The sequence below is a fragment of the Bos indicus genome, chromosome 22 (assembly GCF_029378745.1).
Source record: "Bos indicus isolate NIAB-ARS_2022 breed Sahiwal x Tharparkar chromosome 22, NIAB-ARS_B.indTharparkar_mat_pri_1.0, whole genome shotgun sequence".
Lineage (NCBI taxonomy): Eukaryota > Metazoa > Chordata > Mammalia > Artiodactyla > Bovidae > Bos > Bos indicus.
This window is the reverse complement of record NC_091781.1, coordinates 37,063,232-37,087,828: the sequence shown is the minus strand read 5'-3', so window position 1 is coordinate 37,087,828 and position 24,597 is coordinate 37,063,232. Positions and strand designations below refer to the sequence as shown.

Sequence of the window (24,597 nt, the reverse complement as noted above, 5' to 3'; positions counted from 1 at the left end):
TTGAATTCTACTCCCTTAAAATGTCCTGCCAAAAATTCTAGTATTTTAAAGTGTTTCATAACAAAAAGGATTAAATGGGTAGATGAAGAAGAACAGGAAAGCAGCCTCTGGGGGTATACTGGATTTCTCAGTCCAGGAAAATCTGGGAAATAATGGATCAGAAACCTTTCGAGTCAAGGCTACATAAATGTTACTGGCTTTCATCTCTACCCACCATCTTTCCACTTTTCCAAAAAATTTATTTCACAGAAGTGCAGTTGATTTACAATGTGCTAATTTCTACTGCACAGCAAAGTGACTCAGTTATACATATATACTTTTCATATTATTTTCCAGTATGGCCTATTGCAGCATATTAAAAACAGTTCCTTATGTTACATAGTAGGACTCTGTGTTTATCCATTCTCTGCATAATAGTTTATATCCATCTTTCCACTGTTAGTGCACTCAAAACACTCAGAAGCTCTGGTTTTACATGTTGATTGCTGCTTCTGTTTGGAATGAGAGTCCACATTCATAACAACAGTAGATCTTAAAGAAAAGTCAGGACCCTGAGGGGTGATGTGTGTCCAAGGAGATTTAAGGAGGATCCAGTGAGTATTTCCAGGGTTTTCAGTGAGGTGATAGAACTGATCCTGCAACTAGGACAGTGATTTAAATCCACAGAGCCATAGGGGAGATTACTCTTTGGGTTCCAACGGACGATTTCTGAAAAGATTCAAATTCACTGTAACTGACAGCTCAGCATTTTCCAACTAAAGATTCTATGGTTTGAAATTCATAGCTCTCAAGCATAGAAGAAAGCAGGGGTGAAAGGATCAGGTATCTGAAAAGCCATGTGCTCTTGCTTTGCCAATAAACCCTGTATTTCTGCAAGGATGAGTTTTTCTCTTTTAAGTTCATTGTGACTTTATATTGTTAGGTTTCTCCTGACTATCAATTAAGAACTAAATTTTACCTCTCATACTGGGCAGCCACTATGGAAAAGAGTACAGAGGTTTCTTAAACTAATAATAGAACTACAATGTGATCTGGTAGTCCAATTCCTCTGCCTATATCTGGAAGAGACCAAAATTTTAATTCGAAAAGATACATGCATCCCCAATGTTCACAGCAGCAGGACAGACAATATCCAAGATATACAAGTAACCTAAACGTCCACTGACAGAGAAATGGATAAAGACGTGAAACAAACAGAGAGACTAGAATATTACTCAGTCATAAAAAAGGATAAATATTATGTGCAGCAACATGGACGGACCTAGAGATTCTCATACTAAGTGAAATCAGACAGAGAAAGGCAAATATCTGATACACATGTGGAATCTAAAAAAAATGATACAAATGAACTCATTTAGAAAATAGAAATAGATTCATAGACACAGAGAACAAAATTATGGTTACCAAAGGGGAAAGGGAAATTAATTCTTAATTAAATTAGGAATTTGGAACTAACAGATACTACAGTATATAAAAAAGATAAACAATAAAGACCTCCTGTATAGCACTGGGAACTAATTGAGTATCTCTTAATAATCTACAATGGAAAGGCATCTGAATAAGAAGATGCATATACGGCTGAATCACGCTGCTACGCACCTGGAACGCTGTAAATCAACTATACTTCGATTAAACAAAAAGTTCCCTCCTGTGTGCACGCCTTTTCCTTGGAAAACCTCATTGCCATAGCCATCATTTTAAAACTTGATCTGAGGGATCTTAGCGATGCTATTAAAATCAGAGCTCTGGTGTTGGATAGGACTTTAGTTATCATCTCAGGTAACCCTGGCCCACCCTACAGCCCCTACATCCCCACCATTTAACATTAGAATAACATTCTCTTTTCCCTCTTATTGATCTTCTTGTTTCTCCATTTGATAACGCCTGTGGTCTGGGTTCAACTTAGATCACTGGTTCTAAAATTTTCTTGTGCAACAGAATCACCTGGAAGGCTTGTTAAGCAGAGACTGCTAGGTCCCCACACCCAGAGTTTCTGCTTGGCAATGGGTCTCGGGTGGGCACAGCCTGAGAATTTGCACTGCTAACCAGTTCTCAGGTGCTGATAATGCTGATGCTCTTGATCGGAGGATCGCATTTTGAGAACCACTAAATCAGATGCATAAACATGAGAAGCAAAGGCTTCCTTAAAGAGTTAAGCCCAGTTCACAGTTAGTGGTCTGGTTCTCCCATTTGATACCTCTGCCTTCATTTCAACATTCATTTCAGTCAAGTTCCAGATAGACAGTGTGTTCACAAACTTCCCAGGTTTCCCTGCCCCTTGCATGCAGTAAGGAGTTCCAGGGAAGAAGGGGGCAAGATTCATCCACATGGTTCATTCCAGAGCTTACCAATATTTAATCAGAGAGAGGTCTTCAAGGCTCAAAAAGAAGTTCATTTAAAAAAAAATCACATATTTGAACATCTCATTTTGTAGATGAAAATCCTAAAAGCAAAACAGATGAAATGACTAGTCTAAAGCCAGAGTGCTAGTTAGTAGGAACTGGAAGAGCTGCATCAAAAATCTAGAATTCTTGAATGGTCAGTTTCCAGTTCAGAATCCTTCTCAGGCAGGCCAGGCTCTCTGATTAGATGATACATTTTAATCATCTATATCATATTTTCTTCCTCATTTAAACAGAAAGCTTCTAAAATATAGTTTAATAGTTACAGCTATTACTATGCATGCATTTTAATATGTATAAGACACAAGTGAGGTTTTTTTGTTTTTTTTTTTTTGAAGCCATATCATCCTATTTATATTACCTTGCCATGTGATTTATAGGCTACAGAGTATCTTTAAACATTCTGGTTTAAAAAGAGCAGCACTTTAAAATGACTATTATCTTCAGGGAATAAAGACTTTTTATTTTACAATCTTTTTTGTCTTGCATCATATATAACCTTCTGTAACTTACTGAATCAGGCTTTAATTGTAGGTGGATCCTTCTGATTCCATTGTTTAGCTGTGCAAAATTCTGCAGCAATTAGAAGCAAGCCACAAAGCTCTTTCTCCTTACTTAATAAGACACTATTTCAAAAGAAAGAGTGCACAGATTGAAGTACTGTAGGTCACAAGCTAAGTAACCTGGGCCATAACCATGACACAGGATAAAATGAACTATTGCCCCACTAAAGTTCCTTTAGCAGTGTGTTGAGATACAAAGACTTCACATGAGATAGGCCTTCTGGTGTGGGATACCACTGAGCTGACAACTCAAACTGATTCTTAATTAAGAAAATTAATTTAATTAGGAGTTACAGCATGGAATTTCATTTTTTAATGGGCCTCAAACACAAGTGGCTGTGTAAAATCATTTTGAGATCAAAGTGACTTTGGGTAACTGGGCTGGTTTTCACCAGCCTGTCAGCAATGAGAAGTCAGCTACTCATTCCTCAGTTGGGTCAGGAAAACTGACAGCCTTCCTAAGGTCTGCACACGTTAATCTGTAAAACTTGAAAGCCCCAACCATCCTCTATAAAACTTATGTAACTGAAACTTTACTTCCTGAAAAATTTAGAAACAGAAAGCTATGCACATAATACTTCCATTTTTAAAAAAGGTGGCCCACCCTCTCACCAGATGAAAATAAAAATTCACATTAGAAATAATTCACTTAACATCAGTTAATTTTCATGAGTCATTCCTACTAACTTCTTGCTAATGATCTGTCTTGGCAGAACACTGCTTCACCCAACTCCTCTTCCATTTCCCTTATTCATTTCAATGAAAGCATTTAATAATTGCCAAATGGCAAATAATTAGGCAAAAAAAGAAAAAAAAAAAAACAAACAACAAACCTTACCAGTCAACTCCAAAGGAAAATTGCCCCTCTTCTCCAGTAAGTTTCCAGTCACAAAGGACTGGGAAGATGTTAATTAATGTGCAAGCGGCATGAGGGTGTGGGGACACCCACACGCTCAGGCTAATAATTAAAGTCCGTTGTCACACAAACAGCAAAAGGTCAGCCTCTCTAGCTGTCAGACAGGTGGTGACTTGAACCACAGATCAATCACCATTCACATCAAAGGAGTGAGAGGTGAAGCCAATGAGACAAATCCAGCTGGAAAACCTCAGCCCTTCACTTGGATAATGCATCTCCCTTTAAAAAAAAACTTTACTCACTCCCACTGTTCCATATGGCAAAATGTAGCAAATCTTTTACCCCTCTTAGAAAACCGAATCAAACAATTAACAGCAAACTTCATAGACACCATAACAACACACTACCTTGGCTAGTAACTCAACATAAGTGAAGCTGAGTTGAGAATTTAACTCTTCAGGAAAGTTATTTTTTGATTCCTCATCCAAAGCAGTAATTTCAGACTGATTAAAAAGGAAACTCTTCTGATATACAAACATGAGATTTTTTCCTCACTATGATTCACTACCTTTAAAACACTGATAATCTTTACCCTTTCTCTAAGATAATATAAATACAGTAACAATCTGAGAAAAAATTAGCCAAACAGCAGCTAGTACTAACTGGAGTACTAGTCATGGGCTTGTCAAACGGAGGCTCAGTGTGAAGATTATTCACAAGAAACCGTACAACTTAACCATTCTTAACCTCAAGGCCCAACCCCCAACTGCAGCAAAGTTATACAGTAAATGCCTTCATGACTACATAGCCCTTTCCCCCTTTTTCTTGAACCCCACAGCTCGTCCACTTCATTCCATTCCTAGACCATTCCGTTGTCCAGGTCTGAATCGCACTCCCATCTTCTAGGTAATATTTTTCTACTTGCAGTCTTGTACTATTTATGTGACTATCACCCACATTCTAATGGATGCTCCTTGAGGGCAGAAGAGCTTCCCTGATTGCCCAGTTGGTAAAGAATCCACCTGCAATGCAGAAGACCCTGGTTCGATCTTCGGTCAGGAAGAGCCGCAGAAGAAGGGACAGGCTATCCACTCCAGTATTCTTGGGCTTCCCTTGTGGCTCAACTGGTAAAGAATCAGCTTGCAATGGGTTTGATCCCTGGGTTGGGAAGATCCCCTGGAGAAAGGAAAGGCTACCCACTCCAGTATTCTGGCCTAGAAAATTCCACGGACTCTATAGTCCATGGGGTTGCAAACAGTCAGACACGACTGAGTGACTTTCACTTGAGGGCAGAAACTGTTTTGTGGAACACTAATTGTAGCAAAGCATCCTGCCCACAGAGGTTCTCCACTAGAATGAGTAAATCAATGACATGGGGCTCTGATTTCAATGCTTCCAGCCCCTGGGTGAGATGGGAATTTTCCCATCCACCATACCCGTGATCCAGCCCCAGAGTTCTCCTCCTCCTTGGAGTTCCCTGACATAGCAGACACGCCGTGTGTGTTTCAATTCTGTGCCTTGGACGCTCCGCCAGTATCAGTGTGCCTCATTTCCTCCAAGTCTGTAATCAGCTCTCCTTTTCTAGCAGGAGAAAAGCGGCCCTAAGTTCCCCTTAACATTTCTGTCCAGAGGCGGAGTCCATCTTGCACACAGGGCAGAGAAGTATGAGGAGCCATCAGAGACTGGGACTTGCTCACATCTGGGTGTCTGTTACCCACTGCCGCTCCTCCTGACCGGCAAGCCTGAAGCTTTCCATCTCCAGGTCTGTGTCTGGACCCCCTCGCCCAGGTTGGGTTTTCTTTTGCTGCGTAGCAACCCCGTTACATTTGGGTATTTTAACTCATAACATTTCCCATCCAGTTTGTCCACACTCCACAAATATTTACCAAGCTCCTAATACACACCAGGCTCTGTTTGAGGGTTTGGGGACACATAGATGAACATGACAGACATACTCCTCTGCCCTGTACGAAGGATGGGGGTCTCGCCACTTTGCACACAGACATGATTTATTGCCTGTCTGGTCTGACCTTCCTATGGGTGAACTCACATTTTAATGAAACACACTGGAGACATTATAGCAAAGAGTTTAAGAATGCATTTGAGTCAACCCAAGATGATCTCAGTATTAACAACAACAATAGGCATAGCCTGCACTCAAGCCAACATTCTTCCCTCACTTCCAGTATGCGCCTTCCTTTCTTTGGAATCTGACAGGCTTCATTCAGGCTTGGCTCCACCACTGACCTTGTGACCTTGAACAAATTATTAATCGCTGTGAGCTTCCATTCCTCCCCTGTAAATGTATGGTATCAATAGTTTCCTACCTTGTAAGGCTGCTGGGAGGAATAAATGAAGTGCTTCATGCAGGAAATAACAAAAGGAAAAATACAAGGCAATCAAAAGATGGGGACAGACTCTGAATCAAAAAAGCCTATGAAAACAACCTCCCCCACCAGCTTTCTCTCCCAGGAAGGTTCATACTTGGTCATCATCAACTATGCCCACCCACCGCAACCACATACTGGAGGAACAGTGGAAGTGTGTCCCCTCCCCACCCACGGGTTGCCAGGCTGGGGAAAATTGAGCATGAGACTAGAACACCTTCAGCTGATATGGTAACGGAGGGGTGGGTGCCATCCTGCACCACCTCAGTGCTGATCTTGTACCTCTAGGAGAACACTTCCTCTGTGACACAATTGGTCTACTTGCTGGCCATTTGCTGGTCTATTTGAAACAGTTTTCAAGCGGCAGGAGCTTTTCTCTATACCTTGTATAATCCCCTTCCTTGCCAAGCCAGAAGGCAGCCTGCATAATGGGGGGAGCGTTGGCACAGGAGTCAGGGAATTCACATTAGAGACTTGGCTGCTTATCTCCACAGGTCTTTGCCTTCCTCTGAAGACTCTTGAGAGTGCCTTGGACTGCAAGGAGATGAAACCAGTCAATCCTAAAGGAAATCAGTCCTTATTCTTCATTGGAAGGACTGATGCTGAAGCTGAAGCTCCAATACTTTGGCCACCTGATGCAAAGAGCTGACTCATTGGAAAAGACCCCAATGCTGGCAAAGATTGAAGGCAGGAGGAGAAGGGGATGACAGAGGATGAGATGGTTGAATGGCATTGCTGACTCAATGGACATGAGTTTGAGCAAGCTCTGGGAGTTGGTGACGGACAGGGAAGCCTGGTGTGCTGCAATCCATGGGGTTGCAAAGAGTAGGACACAACTGAGCGACTGAACTGACTGACTGGGACTCGGTTCCTTCGGGGGTAAAACCTCAGTGGATTACACCAGGGGTCAACCAACTTTTAAAATAATGGCTCAGTGAGAAAATATTTTAGGCTTTGAGGGCCATGTAGTTCATAGAGTCTCTGTCACAACTACTTAACTGTCCCTGCAGTATGACAAAAGCCACAGATAATACATACATAAAAGGGCACGGATGTGTTCCAAGAAAACTTTATTAAAAAAAAAAGAAAAGCTGCAGGCTAGACATAGCCAGAGGGCCAGAATATGCAACCCCCTAGATTAAATGACCTCTTTTTCACACCTTCCAGTTTGGATTTCCATATTTTAATTATTCAAGATGCATCTCCCATCTGGCCTTACAGAAAGTTCAAAGGCTAGACAGTTCTAGGTTGAAATGAAAAGTTCAAGAAATAATAATAAAGGTATCAATTATGAAATAATTGCTAAGTACCAAGTATTCCGCAAATGGCTTTATGTGCATTATCTCATTTTGTCCTCCAAGCCATTTGCTGAGGTAGACACTATAATTAGTCCACATTATAGGTAAAGAAACTGAAACTTCAGTGGTGCAAGGAACCCAGTGAATGTCATAAAAACAAGAAGATGCAGAGCTGGGATCTGAAGTGTTATTTGACCCCAAAGTCCTTGCTTCAAACTCCTGAATTTTTGGATTATCACAAAGTTATTCAGAGTCCTACCCACACTTGTCTTTTCACCCTCACCCTGGTTATTCTTCCATCAACCCTCCAGAAGTTCATGGGAGAGACCCCGTCCTTGCACGCCACATAAATCAAAAGACCAGGCCTAAAAATAACACAAGAGTTCACAATGCTAGATGACAAATTGCTTTTTAATGCATAATAATTGACTCCTTGACCAGCTCAAGACCTCTCGGGGGCCGGAGTACCTACAGCATGCCTTATTTGGAAGGTGAACAAATGCTAGACCTGCTGATGAGAGACCTTCAGTCTATCACCCAGGAGGACGCAGCTCCGTTTAAAGAATCCTTTCAACTGAGAAGGAGGAAAAAAAGCAGCAAGGATCTACATCTTACTGTGGTTTTCAGTTTAACTACACTCAATATCTTGTAATAACCTAACCTATAAGGGAAAGCAATCTGAAAAAGAATATATATATACATATATATGTATACCTATGTATAACTGAATCACTGTGCTGTATACCTGAAACTAACATGATATTGTAAATCAACTGTACTCCAACAAAACAAAGTAAGAAATAGCATAAACAAAATTCTCGAGAAACAATGACCTTGAGGAAAAAAACTGAAGGGCAACTTGAAATGTGCATCAGTGAGGTTGGCTGATCTCACAGGAGGCGTTTCAAGGTGGGGCACCTGATGCTCCTTCAGTGCCTGGGCATCTCACTCTCTGCACCTTCCACAGAGTCTCCCTGAGCAACTTGAGATGATTAGTAGCATCTCTCTGGGGCCCTGAGATGGACAGAGGCTCCTGATCATAGGGGTGTAGACTGTGGTGCAACCAATGTTCCCATCTCTGGCTTGGCGATAGACAACTGCATTGTCCAGAGAGTTCCAGAGTCCACAGTAGGCACAGCGAAAATGTTAATGAAACAATCCAGTAACTATTTAACGGTCTCTCCTTAGCCTGCTGATGTGATTATGCAGGAGCCTCATTACTAAAACCTACTTCCACCTCCTCTCTAATTGACGAGATAGATCCCTTTATGCTAACACACAGAAGGTTTAGATACACCTGAGTCATGAATACAGAACTGCGAGGAACAAACCATTTGCTGCCAGACCATCACCACTCAGTGCAAGTCATCTACTGGGAGAGAGGCTTTGCCCCTGTCCCCTAGTGTGACAGACAACCCTGAAACACACGAAGACAAGACGCCACCTTAGAAATATGGATCAGCTATTTCTAGGGTGATGGTAACAGTCAAAGGAAGGTGCACAGAGGACAGGGCACTAAACCCATTTCTCACCTCTTAACCAACCCGGGCTAGTTTTACTATTAGAGTATATTATATAATAGCTTTGTTGTTGTTGTTTAGTCACTATGTCAAACTCTCTTGCAACCCCATGGACTATAGCTCACCACGTTCCTCTGTCTATGGGATTTTCCAGGCAAGAATACTGGAGTGGGTTGCTGTTTCCTTCTCCAGGGAATCTTCCCAACCCAGGGGTTGAACCTGCGTCTTCTGCATTGGCAGGCAGATTCTTTACCACTGAGCCACCAGGGAAGCCCGGTATAATATCTTTGGCCAACAATCATTTGTCTCAGCAGATTTCATCCTTCCCACCCACATGGTCCTAATCATTTTTTGAGTCCAGATCAAATGTCACCACCTCTGGGAAGCTTTCCCTATACCTCCCAAGTCAAAATGAATCATTCCGCCCCTTGTAATTCCATGAGCTCTGCTGAAAACGCTATTACAGCTTTTATCTCACAGGGTGCCTTCAGTATTATAATCAGGAACAAGAGAATTGAAAGTGAAATCTCACGTCTAAATGCCTAGGTTACTAGCTGTGTGGTCTTAGATAAGATTATTTAAGCTCTCAATACTGTATTTTCTCATCCTTAAAATGGAGATGATGATGGTACCCCAAAGGACTACTGTGACATTAAGTGAGAGAAATGATTTGGCATTTGGCAAGCATTCAAATATACTAGGCCCTGTTGGCTCAGATGGTAAACTATCTGTCTGCAATACAGGGGACCCAGGTTCAATCCCTAGCTCATGAAGATCCCTTGGAGGAGGAAACGGCAACCTACTCAAGCATTCTTGCCTGGGAAATCCCATGTACAGGGGAGCCTGGTAGGCTACAGTCCATGGGGTCACAAAGAGTCGGACACGACTGAGTGATTAACACACTTAGGCACTCAAATGCTCTCTCAGCTGGATACCCATATCTTTATCTATATCCATATCTACATACTGCATATAAATATGCATATACACGTATTTATATATGTATACATACATAAATATGTAGACACAAAAATATGAAGTTTCAGATTCCTTCTACATATGTAGTATAAAGAAGTATGTAGTATGAAGTTTATGTTGTCTGTGGAAAGTGTCTGAAACTTCGTACATAGCTTCCCACTCAGCATAAGAAGTTGGGAACCTGCTGGCTAAATTCTCAGCCAGAGCAGCGAGAAGGGTCACTTTAAGGGGCCACAGATCCAGGCACTGTTTCCTCACTGCCACGTCCTTGCTCTTATGCAGGGTGGTAGGTCGGTGGGCTTACAGCAAGGTCCGCCAGCGTCCTCTCTGGGTGCATGCCTCAGCGGGTTGGTCGCTGCTCTGTGATGGACAGATGGTTTGGCAGGATCTCCAGATATACACTCATGTTTAGGGGGAGGTAGGAGGCCGGGTTTAGGCTTCAACTACAGCCATGTGACCTGGTCCAGCCTTCACAGGGCTCTCCACTGAAGAATGATGGTCATCATTTTTCCTTATAGGTACCCTGGGAATGTCTTTGGAAGCAGCAAGGGTAAAAATCACCCGTCACCTGATTCCTAAACTTGTGCATGTGCTCCTCCTGGCAAAGCTTAAGGCCAGTCACAGGAGGGGGAGAAGTGAACAGGAGGCTGGGCTGACCCCGTTCAAATCCAGTCTGCTCCCACAAGACCTTGGGGAAGATACTCATCTCTCCAACGATACTCATCTCTTCCTGCCTGTTACATACACTCGTCCCAGCCTCTCTCTTGTCCCCTCAGGAACAGGATTGCAATAGTTGTCTATGCACATTAACAGCTGGAGGAGATACTATATTGCCCTACCTCTTCTGCAGAGCTGTGTGGTCACATGACCACGTTCTGGCCAAGAAGGTAACAGTGGGCTTGGGTGGGACTTGGAGAATCTCCTTAAAATACAGTAGATGCAGGAGGGAGGGGGGATAAATTAGGAGTTCTGGATTAACATTTATACACTACTATATCACTTTCACGCATTGGAGAAGGAAATGGCAACCCACTCCAGTGTTCTTGCCTGGAGAATCCCAGGGACGGGGGAGCCTGGTGGGCTGCTGTCTATGGGGTCACACAGAGTCGGACACAACTGAAGTGACTTAGCAGCAGCATATATAATACAGATAGCCAACAAGGACTGACTGCATAGGACAGGGAGCCATGCTCAGTATTTTATAATAACCTCTAATGGAAAACAATCTGAAGAAGAATGTATGTTTGTATGTGTGTGTATAACTGAATCACTTTGCTGTACAACTGAAACTAACATAATGTTCTACATTAACTATACTTCAAAGAAAAGCCCCAAGAGATTAAAAAAAGAAAGAGGAGATACTCTCTTTTTCTCCCTTTGTGTTTTGCTGTCTGGAATACAGATGTGGTGCAGCAGCTGGGACAGTGGAATGACCCTGAGGAACAGAAACATATCCTGAGGTTAGCAGGGCTGGAAAAGAGATGCCTAGGTCTCTTTGACATAGCGAAACTGCCAGACCAGCCCTGGACATCCATCTCTAAACTCCTTTCACAGGGAGAGAAATACATGCCAACTCATCTATGCCACTGGTAAGGTTTTCTCGGTCCTGTGCAGCTCAACTTCATCATTACTGATAAATAAAGCTCAGCAGTAATGTAAATAGAATTATACCCTGCAGGCCAAATCCAGTCAACCACCTGTTTTTGTGTGGCTCAGGAGTTAAGAGTGATTTTTAGAGATGAACATTTGCAATCAATCTGAGAGGAAATGATAACTCTAATCCCCACCGGCTCAAAAAAGAATTCTATCCTTTTCATTAGTACACCTGTATTATGAAAAAGTTATACTCATCTGTTATCATATTTTGAATTTTTCAATAAAAAAATGTGGTGGAAATCTGCTTTTTCATTACTTAAATACCTACAAACTGTCCTTGCCTTTGCCTTGTCCTGCAAAATGTAAAATACTTACTATTCGGCTCTTTACCGAAAACATCTGTTGACCCATGATATAGACAAGTTCTAAATACACTGCTAATCTTATAGAAAATGCTCAATAAACGACAGCTATTATTATAATTAAATCTCCTAAAAAGCTTGGCAATGAAGTTACTCTATTATTTGTTCCTTTTCGCAAGATCTTATAACCCTACGGAAAAGTATGGCTTAATTCTTTGTTGACTTAGTAAAAAAAAATCTTCCAGTTAACCTCACCCTTCCCAAGCATCTCCACTTTCTTTGATACTTCTTGGTCACCAGGCAATAAAAAATAAACATAACAAGCACAACAAAGACACAATACATTGTTTCCCATTCACCAGTCATAGACCTGTATCTTTAAGGCCACCTAACCAAAAAAGGGACACAGTGAGTGACTCAAAGGGATAAGACAAGCCTAATTTCATTTACATCTCTCTAGAACGTTTTGGTAACTGGGCATGCTATCCTTCCGACATTTCCCCACCTAACTCCAGATGTGACTGGTGTAAATTGCCCATCTGGTACAAATAAATGGAACCTTGGGCAAAGTCACATGTATGATTCCACCATTCGCCACATGGTAGTAATGCTTCAATCGTGGTCAGACTCAATCTGGGCATCTAGGAAGAGCCTCTCGTGGAACAGTTCAGGAGCAGTTCAAACGTGAGTTCCAACCTTCTCCAACAAAAGGAAAATTACATGGCTGAGTTAAACTGGCATCTCCCAACCTTTTTGGGCAATGGTGCCAAGTTTCTGGCTCATGCACACGTTTCTCAGCCAGTCTGTGTCTGCCCCTTTCCCCACCCTTCTACCCCCAACCTTCAGTTGGACATGCTCTAATCTGTAAGAGTTTGAGTTGTTTCAAATACCAGGCTTGGGAGTATGAAATGAAGGTGCAGAACAAGTGCAGCAACAGCTCCAGATGGGGAAAGAAAGGGACTCAGGCGGCCCTCACTGGGAAGAAAGGGCTTGGCGCTGGCATAGGGGTGTAACTGAATGCGGTGGCACTGAGTGGGACGCTGGGAGACAGAGCCTTGTCTCTGGCTGGGTGTTGACTCTTTCGAATTACCACATCCAGGCTCAGCCCCCTGGAAGGCAGGCCAAGGGAAAGCACTCTGGAAAGTGTGGAGGTTCAAAAGATTTCAACACATCAAGGAAAGAGAGGCTTCGCCAACGGCTTAGGAGGTGCCGGGTAAGCCTGGGAAAGGGATCAGCTCCTTTAGATCATCTGTGACCCCTGGTTATGAGTTATTCACGTTGCAAAGAATCTGAAGCAGGCAGTTGGAATGGGAGGTGGGGGAGAGAGTTTCTGATTAACAGTTATCATGTATTTTGTCTCAGCACTAAATGTTCCCCAGGAGGATATGGGGAATGTCTCTTGCAGCATTCTCTGTAATAGCCTCTAACTAAAAACTAACCAAATGCCCATGCGGCCGGGGGTTGGGGGTGGGGATGGGATGGATACATTGTGATTTACTTAAAAACAGAATTGTATACAATTATAATGAATGATCTACAACCACATACAACAAAATGACCGAATCTCACTAACAGAATATTGAACGGAAAAAACCCAGGTACAAAAAGAGGATGATTCCATTAGAGTCAAGTACAAAAACAGGCAAAACCTATCACACTAGAAGAAAGGCAGGGGCAGGAGGGGCCACTCTGACACTGGTGACGTTTTATTCTTAATCTGTGTGCTGGTGACAGGGCTGTGTTCCCTTTATAAGCACAGGATATGTTCATTTGAAAAGATTCAAAACATACAGTGTGACCTCTAACAGATAGGGAATCATAGTTTGCTAGTTTTGAAAGAAGCCCTGGATATTTCAGGGATGAGACACCCACATAAATTCATTTGACCATAAGGTTCAAAGAGAAGGGATACAATCATAATGTTAGTAGCTGTAACAATAGCAAATATATATAATTATAGTAATAAGCTCATGTTTACTCAATGTTCACCTGTGCCAAACACTGTACAAGTATTATTTAACCTCTATAATAAAACTATAAAGTATATGCAATGACATCCCATTTTACAGTGGAGGAAATTGAGGTTCTGAGGGGTAAAGACATGCACCCTGACCTGATATAAGCATATGGATGGGATGCAAGTCAGGGAAAGTTCTTGGCAAAAAGAGATCTGGATTCAGGTCTCCTAAGTTTTGAGTCAACATGCCCCTGGAGGGTTGAAAACTGTCCCCCTAAAAATATGTGCATGTCTTAAGTCCTAGAACCTGTGAATGCTACCTTATTAGGAAAAAGGGTCCTTGCAGATATAATTAAATGAGGATTTTGAAGGGAGAAAGTTATCCCAGCTCATCTGGTTGGGTCCTAAATGTCATTGTGTACGTGTCCTCATTAGAGTAAGGCAGAGGGGGACATAACGCATGCACAGAGGACAGGACAGTGTGAAGATGGAAGCAGATATGCAGTGATGTGGCCACAAACCAAGGAACACCGGCTGCTGGCAACGTCAGGACCTGGAAGAGGCAAAGAATGAATTCTCTCCCAGAGCCTCTGGAGGGAGTATGGCCCTGCCAACACATTGGTTTTCGAACATCTGACCTCCAGAACAATGAGAGGATAAACTACTGCCGATTTACGGAAATTTGGTAAAGCAGCCATAGGAAATGAACATGCTCCGCCTTAACTAAACATTCATGCACCATCGTGTAAACAATATTTTATAAGATAGCCACAGGAGTCCCTGAGAAGCATCCTGGGGTCACACAGGTTTGGGAATTAATCTCAGACAGGGTTCTTTACACTTAGATTTCTCAAGACGTTTAGTATGTTTATTGTGCTTTACGTTTCTTGGAGAAGGAGCTATAGTGATGCAGAATTTCCCAAACTTCACAGGAAGAGCCCAGCGAGCAGTCCTAGGAAGATGTGCAGTATGCCATGCTGACAACAAGGATGATACCCACGAGGGGACAAAGGCCTAAAAAATTAAGAGTTATTACTTTGCCAAGTTCATGATTACTTTTTTAAAGCCTCCTAAGCACAGAGGATGAGATGGTTGGATGGCATCTCATGGATGCCATAAGACTGACTCAATGGACAGGAGTTTGAGCAAACTCCAAGGAGACAATGAAGCTCAGGGAAGCCTGGTGAGGTGCAGTCCATGGGGTCACAAAGAGATGGACACAACTTAGTGACTGAACAGCAACAACCACCACAGCATTGTAGTTATCAGATCAAGAGCTGGACTGGATGAGCTCCACAGGGCCTTCAAAATCTAACAATTCTTTATGTGTAAAACCAGACATGGTTCTTGCCCATGGCAGATATTGCTAATCAATCACAACACAATCCCCCAAGCTCTGATAGGGTCCCCTAGTCCTTAACCAGAGCTCCAGGCAAATAAGATCTATGTACTATTCCCGTCCTAGTAACTCAACACACACACAGAACACAGAAGTCGTTCAGTCGTGTCCGACTCTTTACGATCCCATGGATTGTAGCCCACCAGGCTCCTCGGTCCATGGGATTTTCCAGGCATGAATACTGGAGTGGGTTGCTGTTTCTTTCTCCAGGGAGTAACTCAACAGACAATACAAATAAACAAACCACGGCTTGTGGGTTTTCAGAAACATCTGTATTATTTTCTTCTTGCCCCAAAAGAATGTTCTCATGCCCACCAATATTTATTGACTTTCCCCCCACCTCCATTTCTAGAATGCATAACCTTTGCTCTGATTTTTAAACCAGAACTCCAGCAATGATGGTGAGTACTTTTGGGAGCAGAGAGGGGAGGGTTTAGGGTACTCTACATGCAGTCTAATCTTTGTTCTCTGGGCATAATTTTCTCCAACAAATTAAAATATACATGCATTTACTGCCCTCTGAGTTCCAAACCCATTCATGGGAACTGCAGTTGATTTTTTAAATCTTTGCATCCTGAGTGAAATCCCAGAGCAGCAGCTGCATCTGATCAAACTTCCCCAGCAGGAAAGTTCAGAAGCTCGGGGTCTTCAAAGAAAACCATTAGCTGGGGATGCAATTTTAGAAGGTGATGAAACACGGATGCCTCACTCCTACTGTAAGAACACCTTTCTCAGTGGGGTATACAGACTTCCACAAGGGGTAACTACCACTGATCTTGTTTTATAATTTTTAAAAAAATCTGAAAATTAGAAACATTAAGTACATGGAATCAATGAGGCTATGAAGGTTATCAGTCATACCTCCATCCCCTAAAAGGAAGAAGGAGTTGAGAACAGTAATAAAAATATTCTTAATTTAACAATGTATATTAAGTAATTTAACCATCTATTTTAGGTAACAATTTTCTTGCAGTTTCTGTGTCAGACCCTGAGCAAGGTCATGGTTAGGCAGCTCTGTGAGCCCCTACAAGGTGCCACGAATTGCACACTGAGGATGGACATTGAGTAACACAGTTTCCGCCCATCAGGGATTTAGGGAGAGGCAGACAGTGATCACCAAGAAAAACAAATATTTTATACCTTGAGAAATGCTCTGGACAGAAAGAAAGAACATGATGTGGCAAAGAGAAACACAGTGAGTTGCAGGGTGTGAGTAGCAAAGCAAAGCCAGGTAGGAAGTCATCTTGGCAGAATGACATTTAAGCTGAGGATGTTGATGATGAGAAGCTGCTAGCCAGGCCAAGTTCTAGAGGAAGGGCATTCCAAGCAGGAAGAAGAGCAAATACAAAGGCCCAGAGGCAGGCAGGACCTTGGATGTGAAGGGCCAGAGGGGCTGGAGCATGGGGATGACTGTTTGGGGAAGAAGGTGTCCTTGCAGAGGCAGACTAGGGTCAGGCTTTGTTAAGATTGTGGGGAAGAGGGAGGCATCTCAAAGTCCGTGGTAAAATGGATTTTGTTCTTATTGGATGGGAAGCTGATGGAAGCTGTTACACGGAGGAAGGGTGAGAACTGATTTAAGCTTTAAAAACAGTAGGTATTTGGGAAGGTTACTGAGTAATCAAAGTGAGAAACAATGGTCACCTATATAAAGCTGTGCCTGTGGAGAGGTGAGCGGTGTTCCCTTGGGGATAAACATCTTTTCTGTCATTGCTTACTGAGGTGTAATTTACCTACAGCCAAACTTGTATCTTCTACGCAGAGTCTGATCCATTTTGACAGATGCTTATACACATGAAACCCATACTCTACCAAGAACGTAAAGCAGTTTTTGTACCCAAGAAAGTGACTTCTAGTTCCCTTTCCATCAGTCTTCCCTCTCCCATGTCCAATGTGGGATCTGTTTTTGAGGGAGAGGTGAAAAGACTCATTTTCACTACACTGGACATGGGAGTGTGTGCAAAGAGAAAGATCAAAGATGCCAAAAGCTTGTAGCTCAAACAACTGGATGGCTGGAGGTCACCATTGGCTGCCCTGCCAATGGTAAAGGCTTGGGGAGGAGAATATATCTCCAGTTGTGCTCTCACACGTCAGGTTCAAGAAGCTCACTGAACGCCTAATGAAGATGCTCAGAAAAGAGTTGTACGAGTAAGCCTGGAGTTCAGGCGAGAGGTCCAGGCTGAAGATGTAAATCTTCACAGGAACTCATGGATGTAAGTCATCACAGGAAGCCATGGACTGGATGATGTCAGCAAGGGAGCAAATAAAGACAAAAAGGAGAAGAACGAGAAGAGGATAGGAGCAGTTCAGGAGAAAGAGCAGCAAAGGAAATTGAGGCAAGAGGAAGATGCCGCAAGTAGGATACAGAGAAGTCAGCTGAAGGAAGGGGAAAACCACAGGAAGGAGGGAATGATGCACTCATGCAAATGTTCCTGGCCAGTGGAGGGTGATCCCTGCATCTTTTATTTCCCTACAGAGTACCCAAAACTCTGTAGCGCAGGTCTCACTATTACAGAAAGTCCTGTACATACGAACCTTCAGGTTACGATCTTTCAAACATGTGAACATGTATTCCATCAACATCACACATGAGCGAAACTGCAGCTGGCCCTCTGTCTCCTACTGTTAACGATCCTTCAACTCTACCATCTCCCAGCTTGTCTCCCTGTTCCCATCAGTAACTCTCCATGCCAACCCCTGTACACCAGTTGTTGTACTATACTACTGTGCTTTTCAAGGTACTGTACTGCATGATTAAAAATGTTTCACTGCTTCTGTATGTTTGCTTTTTTTATGTATTATTTGTATTATTGCAAACCTACTACTGCTGCTGCTAAGTCACTTCAGTCATGTCCGACTCTGTGCGACCCCATAGACAGCAGCCCACCAGGCTCCGCCGTCCCTGGGATTCTCCAGGCAAGAACACTGGAGTGGGTTGCCATTTCCTTCTCCAATGCAGGAAAGTGAAAAGTGAGAGTGAAGTCCCTCAGTCATTTCCGACTCTTCGCGACCCCATGGACTGCAGCCTACCAGGCTCCCCCATCCATGGGATTTTCCAGGCAAGAGTACTGGAGTAGGGTGCCAAACATACTACAGTACAGTACTATATAGACAACTGTGTTAGTTGGGTACCTAGGCTAACTTTGTTGGACTTATGAACAAATTGGACTTAGAAATACAGTATTGGAAGGGAACTCATCTGTATCTAGGGGACTTTCTGTATTCTCATTTCAAAGAGAAGGAAAGTGAGATTCAGAGAGGGAGTGACTTGTCTCAGTTCAGTTCAGTCCCTCAGTCAAATCCAACTCTTTGCGACCCCATAGTCTGCAAGACACCAGGCTTCTCTATCCATCACCAACTCCAGGAGCTTACTCAAATACATGTCCACTGAGTCAGTGATGCCATCCAACAATCTCATCCTTTGTTGTCCCCTTCTCTTCCCACCTTCAATCATTCCCAGCATCAAGGTCTTTTCAAATGAGTCAGTTCTTCGCATCAGGTGGCCAAAGTATTGGAGTTTCAGCTTCAGCATCAGTCCTTCCAATGAATATTCAGGACTGATTTCCTTTAGGACTGGCTGGATCTCCTTGCAGTCCAAGGGACTCTCAAGAGTCTTCTCCAACACCACAGTTGAAAAGCATCAATTCTTTGGCACTCAGCTTTCTTTGTAGTCCAACTCTCACATCCATACATGACCACTGGAAAAACCAAAGCTTTGACTAGATGGACCTTTGTTGGAAAAGTAATGTCTCTGCTTTTTAATATGCTGCCTAGGTTGGTCATAACTTTTCTTCCAAGGAATAAGCCTCTTCTAATTTCATGGCTGCAGTCATGACCTGGGGTGATTTTGGAGCCCTCCCAAAAAAAGTTTTTCACTGTTTCAATTGTTTCCCCATCTATTTGCCATGAAGTTATGGGACCCGATGCCATCATCTTACTTTTCTGAATGTTGAGCTTTAAGCCAACCTTTTCACACTCCTCTTTCACTTTCATTAAGAGGCTCTTTAGTTCTTCACTTTCTGCCATAAGGGTGGTGTCATCTGCATATCTGAAGTTACTGATATTTCCCCGGGCAATCTTGATTCCAGCTTGCGCTTCATCCAGTCCGGCATTTCTCATGATATGTACTCTGTACATAAATTAAAAATGCAGGGTGACAATATACAAACTTGACGTACTCCTTTCCCTATTTGGAACCAGTCTCTTGTTCACGTCCAGTTCAAACTGTTGCTTCTTGACCTGCATACAGATTTCTCAGGAGGCAGTTCAGGTGGTCTGGTATTCCCATCTCTTGAAGAATTTTTCAGTTTGTTGTGATCCACACAGTTAAAGGCTTTGGAATAGTCAATAAAGCAGATGTTTTTCTGGAACTCTTGGTTTTTTGATGATCCAAGGGATGTTGGCAATTTGATCTTTGGTTCTTCTGCCTTTTCTGAATCCAGCTTGAACATCTGGAAGTTCACAGTTCACATATTGTTGAAGCCTGGATTGGAGAATTTTGAGCATTACCTTGCTAGCGTGTGAGATGAGTACAATTGTGCAGTAGTTTGAGCATTCTTTGGCATTGCCTTTCTTTGGGATTGGAATGAAAACTGACCTTTTCCAGTCCTGTGGCCACTGCTGAGTTTTCCAAATTTGCTGGCATATTGAGTGCAGCACTTTCACAGCATCATCCTTTAGGATTTGAAAGAGCTCAACTGGGATTCCATCACCTCCACTAGCTTTGTTCGTAGCGATGTTTCCTAAGGCCCACTTGACTTCACATTCCAGGATGTCTGTCTCCAGGTGAGTGACCACACCACCGTGATTATCTGGGTCATGAAGATCTTTTTTGTGTAGTTCTTCTGTGTATGCTTGCCACCTCTTCTTAGTATCTTCTGCTTCTGTTAGGTCCATACCATTTCTGTCCTTTATTGAGCCCATCTTTGCATGAAACGTTCCCTTGGTATCTCTAATTTTCTTGAAGAGATTTCTAGTCTTTCCCATTCTATTGTTTTCCTCTATTTCTTTGCACTGATCACTGAGGAAGGCTTTCTTAGCTCTCCTTGGTATTCTTTGGAACTCTGCATTCAAATGGGTACATCTTTCCTGACTTGTCTAAAGGCTACTTACAAGAAGAGCTCACATCCTGATGTGTAACAGATTTGCCCCAAGTGCATTTGCAGCATGTTAGTGAGTCAGGCTACAAAAGGGGTTCTGGGGTCACATTAGCAGGGAAGGTACAAAGTGAAGTGAAGTCAAAGTCGCTCAGTCATGTCCGACTCTTTGTGATCCCATAGACTGCCTAGTCCATGGCATTCTCCAGGCCAGAATACTGGAGTGGGTAGCCTTTCCCTTCTCCAGGGGATCTTCCCAACCCAGGGATCAAACCCAGGTCTCCTGCATTGCAGGCGGATTCTTTATCAACTGAGCTATAAATGAAGGTGCGAAGTCATAGTTAAAACAGGTTTCCCTACTCCAGGGCTTAGAGCCTTGAATATGCTAGTATGAATTGTGATGCCTCAGAAAAGAGTTATAGGGTATTGCTTCTTCCAAATACACATGGAACCACATTTTTGCTTTCTCGTTTAGAAGAACCATTTGCCATACAGGTGTTTCCTACGACACTGTAGGGGAACCACTGCTAGAAGGCAACGGGATCATGGCTTCAAAATGTGTCAGAACAAAGTCTAAAGTGTTCTTACAGACGTTATGTCACTAGTAGCCAAAGGAGAAAGGGTTGACATGAACACTCCATTTTACAGATAATGGAGGCAAAGTGCATGAGGTTAAGTGGTTTGCCCTGTATCACAGTCCTGCAGCAATTAAGCAACTGGAAATCAGCCCCGGTCCATGAGCCCAGGGGCAAGAGAAATCAGGTCAGGTCAGGCCAAGGGAGAATCAAGCTGGAGACAGAAAATGAGGCTCCTCCTCGCCTCTGCTCCTTTCTTTACAACCTTCCCTTGGTGTTTGCTTTCTTCAGCAATCTATCTGGGGGGAGGCGGTTATGCAAAAGATGGAGGAAAAAGAGGGGCTCCGTGTGGGCTCAGCTGACGGGCAACAGGGAAAGGCTTCAGTCCTGTTGGATGTGTGAACTGTGAACAGTCTTGTGGGAAGAGCCTGAAGGAAGTGTCTGGAGAAAAAGAAAGAAGAGACACTGGGGACTATGGAAGGAGCCCTTAGAGGACACAGAGATGCCTTATGGATTCCAAAAGCTGCAGGGCTGAAAAGCACCTCCCCTCCGAAGTACTCAATCTGACCTTTTGTCGTCTTGGCCCAACAGAGAACCGAAGGCGAATGAGCCAGACGCTCCTCCACGATGAACATGAATCACTACACCCCACGCAACCTCCCTACATTTGGCCACAAGAGGCCCTCATGGACTGCAGCCACCCGCCGCATATTTATGATGTCCCAGCAGGGAAGGGTGTGGCACAGAGAGTTGGGGGAGGGGTCACTAGATCCAAACTGTTAAGAGAAGATTAGCGTGAGCGCCAAGGACACTGAGTTTGGACAGTCACAGGTTTTAAGTCCCACTTGGTAGCTTTGTGACCCAGAGGAGCTACTGAACCTTTCTGAGCCTATGCTTCCTCATCTGTGAAACAGAGATGATAACTGCATCTACTGTGCCGGGCTTACTGTCAAGATTTTAAAGGATAATAAATGAAAAGGCAAGTGTGTCCCTAGGGAGAGTCCAAGGACCCACCAGAGATGCTTCTTAAAACACAGATTTCTAGGTCATACCCGAGACCCTGAGAAACAGACTCTCTGAAGGGTATTCTCATGCATCAGACTGTCTAAGAAAGCTTGGTAAGACATGGCATTCTGTGCTTGGCAAAGACTCAGGAAGTTAATAGCTAATGGTTGCCATCATCAATTATAACATGTTAATATGAGACATTTTCTCTAGGCTAGACAAACTGAGGTTCAAAATCAGACTTTATCTGAAAGCTAACTCAACAGATAATCATTCATCCTCAAAAACCTAAATAAAGCCTCAATCCCTGGAAACATTATAGCATAGGTGAATACAAAGGGATCTTTTGTAAATGGGACTAAGAAATCAAGTGGTCACTTTTTTTTTTCTTTTTTAAAGAAAAAGCAGCACAAGGCAAACTTTCAGAGATGTGATAAGCAATGTCACCTACACACTCCCTGATGTCTGGTATCTTGCCTGGAAAGGTGTTCCGTGAAGAGGGAGACCCTTGTGATGGGTATGATTGCTGTATGCAAGCTGACTACTAAAAGTCAATTGTGAGGCAATTCTCAAAGGCCTTTGGGCTACACTTGCAGGGAAATCATACGTGAGTTTTCCCTGACACTGAATTCCACAGTACCTGCATCTGTCTGTCCCCTCCACTGACCCTCCATCTTTTGTATCTTCTGGAAGACATCCAGATAGAAATCTTTGCAAAAAACGAGTCTTCCTCTGCTTGTCACACAGAGCAACAGGGTATAAAAAGACAACATCACCCTCTGCAGCGTCCTCCCCCACGCCCCCCCAAAAAAATCAAAACTGCATGGCAATCAAATGCTAAGTATACTGGGAAAGAATCCTTTGTCATTTAGACCTTGAGAAAAAAAAACAACACAACTTTTTGGGAAATTCTCCATGCAATTTCCATAAAGTTTCATTATATTCAACTAGAATTACCATTGTTTTAGTAGCTGGGGGAAAAAAAAAAAAAAGATTCCCTTTGCTTCCTCTCACTGACCTCAGAGTATCATACTGAGTTTCTATTCACCCAGAGCGCTCCTATTTGATTACACAGCTAAGAGGTGCTTCACGTGACCAGGTGCCTTTCAGAAAAGATTCAGAAAACTAGCTTGGGGAGCAGAGCATCTCTAAGATTATCAGAAGCTGCAGATTTCTGTAAACACTACACAAAGCAGGGCCTTGGACCCCGTGGTTGTCCCTGGCCAGCATTTAATTGTCCATTCTTCATTTTACTGATGTGCTTCAGGGGTAAACCCAACACAGAACCACCCTGCCTTCTCAGCAAACAGTTCTACAAAGACTATAAATGTCACCACCACCAAACTGGTGAGTATTAGTTCAGACCTCTGCCTCTCTCATTCCTTGAGACATCTGTGTCCCTGAGGAAAACAAGCCGGGCTTAAAGGAAATCTTGGGGAAAAGAGCCAAGAGCTTTTCCTGTGAAGGCTAGTGGGAGGAGGCCAACAGGGAAGTAGGCTTGATAAAACGGTCTTAAAAAGCTCATTGAGGGACTGAGCAAGTTATTTCAGTTTCTTAAATGGAGGCACCCCCCCCCCCCACCAAAAAAAAAAAGAAAAGGCTTGTTGAGCAAGAAGCTTGACAGGTTGGGAGAGGTGGAGGGTATCACTGCAGAAAGATCGCCTGGTAACAGAGCTTTCTTGTATTACACCCAAAGCTGTGTACCATCTGAGCCTGATCCGGGAAAATACTCAAATCTCCTGGTAATTTCCTGCAGACAAGACATTTAATCATCTCCAAGCCTCTACCACAAGAGAAAAAAAAAAAAAGAAAAGCAAAAAACCTAAACCAAATGATTCACACTCTTAAAAATGAATCTGCCTTCGGAACACGAACTGTTTTCTGCTCTTGAAAAGCAGCCACGATTTGTTATTCTAACAAAGTGTTCCCTTCCTCCAAACAGAAATAAAAGTCGCTCAAGGAGGGCTTGTGCTGATTTCTGTTCTGCATTTCTTGAAACTTCCACCCAGTCAACAGTTTCTCCTGGCAGGTTCTCAGAAATCCAGGGAGAGCTGGGGAGTCGGTGACTGAGAACACAGGATCATTTTTATAAGCCTTCCCCACCCCCCTAGTTTTTGGCCCCATGGGAAGATGTTTTATTGCAGGACGAGCAGACTTAGCTGCACATATAAATTCTTCACTGCTCAGCTCACTTGACACCTTTATCTGAGTTGCCCAACGGCTGGGAGGGTTTGGCAATTGATGATTTGAAAAAGGAAAGGTCCAAATCCTCCCCAAGTGGTATGTGTTCTGTCTGTACATACAGGGCTGTGTCCATCTCTCTAATTACTCAACTAGTTGCACAGCTAAAAACATCTGTTTGCAGAAGGCAAGGAACCCAAAGTATACAAATGATTCACAACACCTAAACAACTGCGAATGAAGGCCAGTCCAGTCCAGCAAAATGAAGGCTGCTCTAAGCCAAAATAATTTAATATGGGCGGAAATGGAGTTTGGCAATTCATGCATCAGACTTTGCTTCATTTGGGGAAGGCATTTCTTCTAGGAGCCTCGTCTTCAATTAAACACATACACACACACCCCATCCTCCACCACCGCCGCCCCCA

General features: G+C 43.1%; 1 protein-coding gene across 4 annotated transcripts in view; it reads right to left on the bottom strand.

The window, feature by feature from the left end:
- The window catches only part of PRICKLE2 (prickle planar cell polarity protein 2), a 343,702-nt gene that overhangs the window by 145,569 nt on the left and 173,536 nt on the right, over window positions 1–24,597 (bottom strand). Inside the window, exon 1 of one of the 4 annotated variants that reach the window (XM_070776355.1) lies at window positions 3,804–22,772. The exons of the other annotated variants lie outside the window; for them this stretch is intronic. The gene's annotated coding sequence lies outside the window, so the exon portion shown is untranslated. Of the gene's footprint in view, window positions 1–3,803; window positions 22,773–24,597 lie in introns of those variants that run through there. 4 annotated transcript variants of the gene reach the window in all.